The sequence below is a fragment of the Phyllostomus discolor genome, chromosome 1 (assembly GCF_004126475.2).
Source record: "Phyllostomus discolor isolate MPI-MPIP mPhyDis1 chromosome 1, mPhyDis1.pri.v3, whole genome shotgun sequence".
In the NCBI taxonomy this organism is placed as follows: Eukaryota; Metazoa; Chordata; class Mammalia; order Chiroptera; family Phyllostomidae; genus Phyllostomus; species Phyllostomus discolor.
This window is the reverse complement of record NC_040903.2, coordinates 106,864,575-106,876,516: the sequence shown is the minus strand read 5'-3', so window position 1 is coordinate 106,876,516 and position 11,942 is coordinate 106,864,575.

Sequence of the window (11,942 nt, the reverse complement as noted above, 5' to 3'; positions counted from 1 at the left end):
TCCTTTGTGTCTTCTTCAATCTCTTGCAATAATTATGTCTAGGAGTTGTTAGCATACAGGTCCTTTACTTTCTTTGGTAAGTTTATTTCTAGGTATTGTTGCAATTGCAAATGGAATTATTTTCTTCATTTCTTTTTCTGATATTTTGTTAGTATATAGGAACACAATGAGCATTTGTACATTGATTTGTATCTTGCAAGTTTACTATTTTTGTTCATTGTTTCTAATAGTTTTTTGGTGGAGTCTTTTGGGTTTTCTATATATAGAATCATTTCATTTGCAAAGAGTGACAATTTTACCTCTTCAATTCCCAATTTAGATGCCTGTTATTTTTTTCTCTTCCTTGGTTTCTCTGGCCAAGAGTTTTAGTACTATGTTGAATAACAGTGGTAAGAGTGGTCATCCTTGTCTTTCTGATCTTAGAGGAAAAGCTTTTGGTTTTTTACCACTGAGTTTGATATTAGTCAATGGTTTGTCTTATATAGCCTTTATTATGTTAAAGCACTTTCCTTCTATACCCTTTATATTGAGTGTTTTAATCATAAATGGCTGTTGCATCTTGTCAAATGCTTTTTCTGCATCTAAGGATATCATCATATGGCTTTATGATTTATTTTGTTAATATAATGTCCCACCTTGATTGATTTGCCTGGAACGAACCCCACTTGATTGTGCCATTACTTTTCAGTGCATTGTATTCAATTGACTAGTATTCTGTTTAGGAATTTTGTGTTTATGTCCATCAGAGATCTTGGCCTGTAAATTTCCTCTCTTGTGTTTTTCTTGCCAAGTTTTGGTGTCAGGGTAATGTTGGTCTCATAAAGTGAGTTAGGAAATATTCTTTTGTCTTAATTTTTTGGACAAAATTTCAGAAGAAAGGTATCAAATCTTCTCTGTTTGGTAGAGTTCACTAGTGAAGCCATCTGGTTCTAGACTTTTGTTTTGAGAGGTTTTTAATGACATTTTCAATTTCCTTGTTGATCAGTCTAGTGGATTTTCCAGTTCTTCATAGTTCAGGCTAGGTAAGTTATATACTTCTACTTAATAACTTGTCAATTTCTCCCAGGTTTCCATCAAATTTGGTGGAATATAGCCTTTCATAGTATTTTTATATAATTCCTTGTATTTCTGTGGTGTCCATTTTAACTTCTTTTATATTTCTAATTTTATTTGAGTCCTTTCTCTTTTTTCTTAGTGAGTCTAGCCAGAGATTTGTCAATTTGAGTAATCTTTTCACAGAATTGTCTCTTTGTTGAATTAATTTTTAATGCTTTTCATTTTTCATTTCATTTAATTCTGCTCTCATTTTTATTATTTCCTTTCTTTTATTGACATTGGGCTTCATTTGCATTTCTTATTCTGCTTCTTTAAGGTGAAATGGTACATCGCTTATTTAAGATTTGGCTTGTTTTTCCCTGGCTGGTGTGGCTCAGTGGCTTGAGCATTGGGCTGTGAAGCAAAGAGTCGCCAGTATGATTCCCAGTCAGGGCATGTGCCTGGGTTGCAGGCCAGGTCCACAGTAGGGGGCCCACAAGAGGCAACCACTCATGGATGTTTCCCTCTCTCTCTTTCTCCTTCCCTTCCCCCTCTGTAAAAATAAATAAATAATTTTTTAAAAATTATTTTAAAAACTTGACTTGTTACTTGTGGTAAGTTTATAATAATACTATAAACTTCCCTCTTAGTACTGTTTTTGCTTCATCCCCCAAATTGTGATATGTCATTCTCATTTGTCTCCATGTATCTTTTGATCTCTTCTTTTATTTCTTTTTTGACTTAGTAGTTGCTCAGTAGCCTAGTGTTTAATCTCCACGTATTTGTGGTTTCTTCAGCTTCCTTTTCACAGTTGATTTCCAGTTTTAAACCATTGTGGTTGGAGATATGCTTGGTACAACTTCAATCATTTAAAATTTATTGAGACTAATTTTATGCCCCAGCATATGATCTATCCTTTTTTTTAAGATTTTATTTATTTTGAGTGCATATATATTGATAAGTGTTTTCTCCTTGTTGTATTGTCCTCTCTATCATTATACAATGTCCAACTTAGTCTCTTGTTACTTCTTTTATTTTGTAAACTGTTTTATCTGATATAAGTACAACTACACCAGCTTTTCTCTGGGTACTCTGTTCGCATAGAGTATCATCTTCCACCCCTTCACTTTGAGTCCATGTTTGTCTTTGTAACTGAGATGTGTCTCCTAAAAGCAAAATATATTTGGGTCTTGTTTTATAATTCATCCCACTCTTCTGTGACTTTTAATTTATTAATTCAGTTCCTTTACATTTAGGGTGATAATTGATATATGAGGACATACTATAGCCATTTTATCTTCTGTTTTCTGGTTGCTCTGTGTCTTCATTTTTTCTTCCCCCTTTTGATTCTGTCTGCTATTTTAGTTTAATGGTATCCTATGATTATTTTCCCTGCTTCCTCTTTCTTATGTTATGTGTCTTGGTTCTAGATTTTATGTTTGTTGTTATATAGTTAGGTTCATGTAAAAAAAGTTTTATGTGTACAAAAATCCTTTTTCTTCTGATTGCACTTTATCTCCATATACCTGTGCAAATTCAGTCCTTTTCCTCTCCCCTTTTATGTCTTCCTTGTCACAAATTATCCCTTTTTATGCTGTGGTTTCATTTTCAGATTATCATCTTTTAAAAAAGTTTTACACCTCCTTTAAACTTTAAGTTGTATTATTTATTGGTTTGATACCCTATTTTGAACAAGAATTGCAATTTCCTGCTTCTGTCTGTCATCTCATAGTTTTGTTGTTGGGTTTTTGTTTATTTTTTTAATATATTTTACTGATTATGCTATTACAGTTGTCCCATTCCCCCCCTTTATTTCCCTCTGCCTTGCATACCCCCTCCCACCCACATTTCCCCCCTTTAGTTCATGTCCATGGGTTGTACATATAAGTTCTTTGGTTTCTACATCTCCTATACTCTTCTTAACCTCCCCCTGTCTATTTTCTACCTACCATCTATGCTACTTTTTCTCTGTACCTTTTCCCCTTTTCTCCCCCTTCCACTCCCCTGTTGATAACCCTCCATGTGATCTCCATTTCTGTGGTTCTGTTCCTGTTCTAGTTGTTTGCTTAGTTTGCTTTTGTTTTTGTTTTAGGTGTGGTTTTTAATAATTGTGAGTTTGCTGTCATTTTACTGGTCACATTTTTTATCTTCTTTTTCTTAGATAAATCCCTTTAACATTTCATATAATAAAGGCTTGGTGATGATAAATTCCTTTAACTTGACCTTGTCTGGGAAGCACTTTACCTGCCCTTCCATTCTAAATGAAAGCTTTGCTGGATAGAGCAATCTTGGATGTAGATCCTTGCCTTTCATGACTTGGAATACTTCTTTCCAGCCCCTTCTTGCCTGCAAGATCTCTTTTGAGAAATCAGCTGACAGTCTTATGGGAACTCCTTTGTAGGTAACTGTCTTCTTTTCTCTTGCTGCTTCTAAGATTCTCTTCTTATTTTTTTTTAAAGATTTTATTTATTTACTTTTAGAGAGGGAGAGGGAGAGGGAGAGGGAGAGAGAGAGAGAGAGAGAGAGAGAGTCATCAATGTGCGGTTGCTGGGGGTTATGGCCTGCAACCCAAGAATGTACCCTGGCTGGGAATCAAACCTGGGAGACTTTGGTTCCCAGCCCACGCTCAATCCACTGAGTTACGCCAGCCAGGAGATTCTCTTCTTATTTTTAATCTTGGATGATGTAATGATGATGTGCCTTGGTATGTTCCTCCTTGGGTCCAACTTCTTTGGGACTCTCTGAGCTTCCTGGACTTCTTGGAAGTCTGTTTCCTTTGCCAGATTGGGGAAGTTCTCCTTCATTATTTGTTCAAATAAGTTTTCAATTTCTTGCTCTTCCTCTTCTCCTTCTGGCACCCCTATAATTCAGATGTTGGAATGTTTAAAGATATCCATGAGGATCCTAAGCCTCTCCTCATTTTTTTGAATTCTTGTTTCTTCATTCTTTACTGATTGAATGTTTCTTTCTTCCTTCTGGTCCACACCATTGATTGGAGTCCCAGTTTCCTTCCCATCACTATTGATTCTCTGTAGGTTTTCCTTTATTTCACTTAGCATTGCCTTCATCTTTTCATCTAGTTTGTGACCAAATTCAACCAATTCTGTGAGCATCCTGATTACCAGTGTTTCGAACTGTGCATCTATAGGTTGGCTATCTCTTTTTGGCTTAGTTGTATTTTTTCTGGAAGCTTTGATCTGTTCTTTCATTTAGGTCATTTCTCTTTTTTGTCTAGGTGCACCTGCTGCATATAAGGAGCATAGCCTTAGGTCATGTCATTGCTTTGTGACGCTGTATGTGGGGAACGGGTTGAGAGGGAACAATGGCGCTTGCTCCACTCTCTGCTGATTTTCAGTCACTTCCCCCACTACCCACAAGCAAAGTGGGCCCTTCTGGTGCTGATTTTCAGGTGGGTTGGCTCGTGTGTGTTCTAGGACCCTGTGGGTCTCTCTAACAAACTCTTCTGTGAGGCTGAAAGTTTCTCCTGCTGGCTCCTCAACCCCCACAGCTGTTTTCAATCAGTGGTTTGAGGCTTTATTTCCCCGCTGTGATCCCTGGTTATGAGGTCTGCCTCACTCCCCAGCTGTTCCTCCCAGTTTATTTGTGCACAAGTGTGGGACCACCTGCTCCACCAGCTGCCACCTTGCTGGTCCACCAGCTGCCACCTTGCCAGCCAGCTGCAGCCTTGCCTGCCCCGCTCCACAATCCACCACTTTGCTGGGTCCACCAGCTGCCATCTTGCCCACCCTGGTCTTCCACAGCTGCTTTGCCGGGAGTCCTCTCCACCCAGCTGCCCAGCTCCACCTCTCCTACTGGTCTGGATGGATATTTTTTCTTTAACTCCTTGGTTGTCAGACTTCCATACAGTTCGATTTTTCTGACAGTTCTGCTTGTGTTTTGTTTTTCTTTTTTTTTAATTAATTAATTTATTTTTTTATTTTAATTGTTGTTGCAGTACAATTTTCTTTTACTCCCATCCCAGCCCACCCACCCAGCCCTCCCCTCCTCCCTCCCATATCCACCCACCCCTAGTTTTTATCCATGTGGCCTTTATACTTCCTCCTGTAAGCCCTTCCCCTTTTCCCCTGAAATTCCCTCTCCTCTCCCTTCTGAACACTATCAGACTGTTCTCTACTTCACTGTCTTTGGTTATATTTTCCTTGTTTCTTTGTTTTGTTCTTTAGATTCCTGGTAAGGTGACATCATATGGTGGTATTTGTCTTTCACTGCCTGGCTTATTCCACTTAGCATAATGCTTTCCAGCTGCATCCATGCTGTTGCAAAGGGTAGGAGCTCCTTCTTTCTTTCTGCTGCATAGAATTCCATTGTGTAAATGTACCATAGTTTTTTGATCCATTCATTTACTGATGGGCATCTAGGTTGCTTCCAACACTTGGCTATTGTAAATTGTGCTGCATGAACATTGGGGTGCATAGGTTCTTTTGGATTGGTGTTTCAGGGTTCTTAGGATATAATCCTAGCAGTGGATTTGCTGGGTCAAAAGGCAGATCCATTTTCAGTTTTATGAGAAAATCCCATACTGTTTTCCATAGTGGTTGTACCAGCCTGCAATCCCACCAAAAGTGCACTAGGGTCCCCTTTTCTCCACAACCTCTCCAACACTTGTTGTTGCTTTGTTTATGATGGCCATTCTGACCGGTGTAAAGTGGTATCTCATTGTGGTTTTAAGTTGCATCTCCCTGATAGCTAGCAATATTGAGCATCTTTTCATGTGTCTCTGGATCCTCTGTGTGTCCTCCTTGGAGAAGTGTCTGTTCAAGTCCTTTGCCCATTTTTTAATTCAGTTGCTTGTCTTCTTAGAGTGAATTCATGTAAGTTCTTTATATATTTTGGAGATTAAACCTTCGTCTGAGGTATCATTGGCAAATATGTTTTCCCATACACTTGGTTCTCTTTTTATTTTAATACTGTTTTCTTTAGTTGTGCAGAAGCTTTTTATTTTGATGAGATCCCATGTGTTTATTCTTTCCTTTATGTCCCTTGCTCTGGGGGATGTATCAGTAAAAATGTTGCTGCGTGAGATATCTGAGATTTTCCTGCCTATGTTCTCCTCTAGAACTTTAATGGTGACATGGCTTATATTTAAGTCTTTTATCCACCTTGAATTTATTTTTATGTATGGTGTAAGTTGGTGCTCGAGTTTCATCTTTTTGCATGTAGCTGTCCAGTTCTCCCAACACCATTTGTTGAAGAGACTGTTTTTTCTCCATTTTATGTTGCTGCCCCCTTTGTCAAATATTAATTGGCCATAGAGACTTGGGCTTATTTCTGGGCTCTCTGTACTGCTCCATTGGTCCATGTGCCTGTTTTTATGCCAGTACCAGGTTGTTTTGATTACAGTGGCCTTGTAATGCAGTTTGGTATCAGGTACTGTGATCCCTCCTACTTTGCTTTTCTTTCTCAAAATTGCAGCAGCTATTCGGGGTCATTTATGGTTCCATATAAATTTTTGAAATGTTTGTTCTATGTCTGTGAAATATGCCATTGGTACTTTAATAGGTATTGCATTGAATGTGTAAATTCCTTCGGGTAGCATGGACATTTTAATGATGTTGATTCTTCCAATTCATGAACACGATATATGTTTCCATTTGTTTGTGTCTTCCTTGATTTCTTTCTTCAGTGTTGTGTAGTTTTCTATATATGGGTCTTTTACTTCCTTGGTTACATTTATTCCTAGGTATTTTATTTTTATTTTTGCTACAAAATGTTTTTTTTCTTGATTTCTGCTTCTGCTGTTTCAATGTTTGTATACAAAAATGCCTCTGATTTCTGGATATTAACTTTGTATCCCACTGTTTTGCCAAATTTTTTATTAGGTCAAGCAATTTTTTGGCAGAGTCTATAGGATTTTCTAGGTACACTATCATGTCATCTGCAAACAATGACAGTTTTATGTCCTCCTTTCCTATTTGGATGCCTTTTATTTCCTTTTCTTGTCTGATTCCTGTGGCTAAAACTTCCAGTACTATACTGAATAAAAGTGGTAAAAGTGGACAGCCTTGTCTTGTTCCTGATCTTAGTGGAAAAGATTTTAGTTTTTTCCCATTGAGTATGATTTTGGCTGTAGGTCTGTCATATATGGCCTTTATTATGTTGAGGAATACTCCCTCTATTCCCACTTTGCTGAGTGTTTTGATCATAAATGGGTGCTGTACCTTATCAAATGCTTTTTCTGCATCTATTAATATGATCATGTGATTTTTGTCTTTGCTTTTGTTTGTGTGATGTATTACACTTACTGATTTGCAAATATTGAACCATTCTTGCATCACTGGGATGAATCCCACTTGGTCATGGTGTATGATCTTTTTAATGTATTCTTGGATGTGGTTTGCCAATATTTTGTTGAGGATTTTAGCGTCTATGTCCATCAATGATATTGGCCTGAAGTTTTCTTTCTTTGTTGTATCTTTATCTGGTTTTGGTATTAGCATGATGCTGGCTTCATAAAAAGAGTTTGGGAGTCTTCCATCATTCTGGATTTTTTGTAATAGTCTGTGGAGGATAGGGGTTAGCTCTTCCTTAAATGCTTTGTAGCATTCTCCTGTGAAACCATCCAGACCCAGACTTTTGTGTGTCGGGAGTTTTTTGATTAGTGTTTCAATTTCATCTGCTGTTATTGGCCTGTTTAGGCTTTCTGCTTCTTTTTTATTGAGTTTTGGAAGATTATATTTTTATAGAAATTTGTCCATATCACCTAGGTTTTCAAATTTTTTGGCATATAGTTCTTCATAGTAATTCCTTACAATTTTTTGTGTTTCTGTGGTGTCAGTTGTAATCTCTCCTCTTTCATTTCTGATTGTGTTTATTTGGATCCTTTCTGTTTTTTTCTTGATGAGCCTGCTTAAAGGCTTGTTGATTTTCTTTATCTTTTCAAAGAACCAGCTCCTGGATTCATTGATCCTTAGAATTGTGCTTTTAGTCTCTATGTCACTTAATTCTGCTCTGATCTTGGTTATTTCCTTCCTTCTGCTTGCTCTGGGTTGTCTTTGTTATTGTTCTTCAAGTTCTTGTAGGTATAGGGTTGGGTTATTTGAAGTGTTTTTACCTTTTTTAGGTAGGCCTATATCGCTATGAACTTCCCCCTCAGGACTGCCTTCACTGTGTCCCATAAGTTTTAGGTCATTGTGAGTTCATTTTCATTTGTTTCCAGAAACTTTTTGATTTCTTCCTTTATTTCCTTCTTGATCCATTCATTATTTAATAGCATGCTATTCAATCTCCATGATTTTGAGTGTTTCGGGTTTCTTCCCTTGGGGTTGGTTTCTAGTTTCAGTCCTTTGTGGCCAGAGAAAATGCTTGGTATAATTTCAATTTTCTTGAACTTTTTGAGGCTTGCCTTGTGTCTTATCATGTGGTCTATCTTTGAAAATGTTCCATGTGTGTTTGAAAAGAATGTGTATTTTGCTTCTTTGGGATGAAGGGCTCTATATATATCAGTTAAGTTCATTTGATCTATGACATTGTTCAATGCTGCAATATCTTTGTTCATACTCTATTTGGAAGATCTATCCACTTTCGGCAGTGGGGTGTTAAAATCCCCTACTATAATTATGTTTCTGTCAATATCTTTCTTGAAGTCCTCTAAAATTTTCTTTATGTATTTGGATGCTCCTATGTTGGGTGCATATGTATTTACAATATTTAAGTCTTCTTGGTGGATTCTCCCCTTGAGTATCATGAAGTGACCTTCTGGGTCTCTCTTTATGGCTCCTTTTTTGAAGCTTATTTTGTCTGATATGAGTATTGCTACCCCGGCTTTTCTTTTTCCTGTCCATTTGCTTGGAAAATTTGTTTCCAGCCCTTCACTTTTAGTCTGTGTATATCTTTTGTCCTGAGGTGGGTCTCTTGTAGGCAACATATGTGTGGGTCATGCTTTCTTATCCATTCAGCTATTCTATGTCTTTTCATTAGAGCATTTAATCCATTTACGTTTAAGGTTATTAATGATAAGTACTTATTCATTGACATTTTCGTACCTGTGTTTCTCTCTCTTTTTTCCTTCTTTTCCTTAAAGCAGTCCCTTTAGTATCTCTTGCAGAGCTGGTTTGGTGGAGGTGTATTCTTTTAGACTTCTTTTATCTGGGAAGCTTCTTATTTGGCTTTCTATCTTGATTGAGAGCCTTGCTGGGTAAAGTAGCCTTGGTTGCAGACCTCTGGTTCTCATTACTTGGAATATTTCTTCCCATTCTCTTCTGGCTTGGGGTGTTTCCATTGAGAAGTCAGCTGCTAACCTTATTGGAGCTCCCTTGTATGTTACTTCCTGTTTCTCCCTTACTGCTTTTAAGATTCTCTCTTTGCCTTGGTATTTTGCCATTTTAATTATGATATGTCTTGAAGTCACCCTCTTTGGGTTCCTGTTGATTGGAACTCTCTGTGTTTCCTGGATTTGTGTGACTTTTTCTCTCAACAAATTAGGGAAGTTTTCCATCATTACTTTTTCAAATAGGTTTTCTATCCCTTGCTCTTCTTCTGGTATCCCTATTATACGGATATTATTACGTTTCATATTGTCTTGCATTTCTCTTAATCCCTCTTCATTCTTTTTGAGCCTCTTTTCCTTTTCTTGCTCCTTCTGGGTGTTTTCTTCTACTTTGTCCTCTAGCTTGCTGATCCAATCTTCTTCTTCATCCAGCCTGCTTTTCCTTCCTTCTACTTTGTTCTTCAGTTCAGAAATGGCATTCTTCATTTCCTCTTGGCCCTTGTTGATAGTTTCTGTTTCCTTTTTCATGTTGATATAGTTTGCAGTGAGCTCATTGTAGCTTCCCTGTAGTTGCTGGTAGCTCATTGTGAGCTCATTGAACTTCCAGACAATCATTGCTTTGAACTCAATGTCTGATAGTTGAGTTGCCTCTATTTCATTTAGCATTCTTTCTGGGGCTTCCTCCTTTCCTTTCACTTGGGGATTGTTTCTTTGTCTTCCCATTGTTTGTGAGACTCTTCTTGCTAGTCTCAACTTCTTAAATTGATCCGTTCTAGCTCCCTGAGTTTGTGGTGTGAACTTCTGTGGTAGAATACCAGTGAGTTTCAGTGGTGCAGTTTCCTTGATGTCCCAAGCTCCCTGGTCTTGGGCTGTCATTTAAGTTGGCTCTGTGTTTGTCTTTGGGTTTTGATTGTTCTTGGGTGTTTCTTTGGTGGTTCCTTCCCACCAGCTGCTAAAATGAGGGTCACTCTGTCCACCACCTCTTGTATTTTGTTGTGCTGGTAAGGGCAGGTTGTGTTGAAGCTGGTTCTGTGTGTATAAGGTTATGAGGGTTCGCTCTTGCTCTTGTTCAGTTGTTTGTACTGGGTAGTGTCTCTACTGTTTAGTTGTATTTCCAGATAGGTACTGGATTGAGGTTTGTGTGGTTTCCACTCCCTGCTTCACCTTCTTCTGTTGTCATCTGTTAGTGGTTCCTTTGTTGTTGGGTTTCCTCTTCCAGTGGGTATCCTGGTGTTCTCCAGTTCCACCTACTCTTTTTTGTGATCAGTTGGAGGAGGAAGGCAAAATGGTTTAAGACAGCAAGAGAGTATTCTATGATATTCTTTTTTAAAGATTTTATTTATTTATTTTTAGAGAAGGAAGGGAGAGAGAGAGAGAGAAAGAGAGAGAGAGAAACATCAATGTGCGGTTGCTGGGTGTCATGGCCTGCAACCCAGGAATGTACCCTGGCTGGGAATCAAACCTGGGACACTTTAGTTCCCAGCCCGCGCTCAATCCACTGAGCTATGCCAGCCAGGGCTAGTATTCTATGATATTTACAGTAGCATCCAGAAGAGAAGAGATAGGAGATCCTTTGGCTATGTATAGTGTTAACCATGATCTTCCACCCAGCTAGCTGATTTTTAGAAAGGATGGAAAGAAGGTAAGACTCTTGTTGTGGAAGGAAGGATTGTGAGTTGGATCTAGAAAGCAGTGAGGTTGTGGGAGGTCAGATTCTGAGGTAAGGTGAGAGTAAAGGATAGTAAATAGGTGTAGTGTGTGAGAGAATAGAGTTAACCACTACAGTCATAGAGTTCAGGAAACTTTGAAGTGGGCTAAGATCTGGGAGGGGTGTTGTGAAGAATTTACAATTGCATGGAATAGCAGTTATTTACAATAATATTAGAGCAACAATCATATGACAGAATCTATGAGATCTAGATAACAAGAATAAGGAGTATAGAACCTTGAGTAGCATGCTAATGGGACATAGGTGAGGTGAAGGATAGTAAATTAGCAATACACTATGAAAGAGATATCAGGGGGAAACGTGTCAGGTGATACAATATAATCAGCCTAGCAAAACAGACTATACAGAAAAAAGAGGAATACAAAAATACTATTAAAAAAAATGTAAGAATAATGGAAAAATAATAATAATACAAGTATGCAATATCTTGTAGGTTCTTTGTAATAGAGTGAAATTTGTCTCACTGTTGCAGCTGTTGTGATGCTTCTTTGTGTTCAACTCTGGTCTTTTCACAGCTCCAGGTTTTTGTCTCACTTGTAGGTATTTAAAAAAAAATAAAAGAGGCAGACGAAGGAAGGAAGAAGAGATAAAATTGGAGGGAAGAAAGAAGGAATAAAACAAGGAAGCAGGAAAGAGAGGAAAAAGAAATTAAAAGAGAATAAAAATAATAAAAGTTAAAAATTAAGAATTGTTAAAAAAATAGAATAAAATTTAAAAGTTTCTTGGTTTCAAAGTGGCCAAACCGGTTTTTCTGATCTTGCTGGCTGCGGCAGGCTGAGGGGTTATTGGTATGGCTTTTCTTCCTTCAGGATCTGCACCAGGTAGGTCAGCGGCACAAACTATCTTGGGAGCTATCATGGCTCTTGGGCCCTGCACCCTGGGTGTGGGAATCAGGTCTTTCCACAGGGTTACTGCTGTGGACTGAGGTACAGCAATGCACTCCTGCATGTG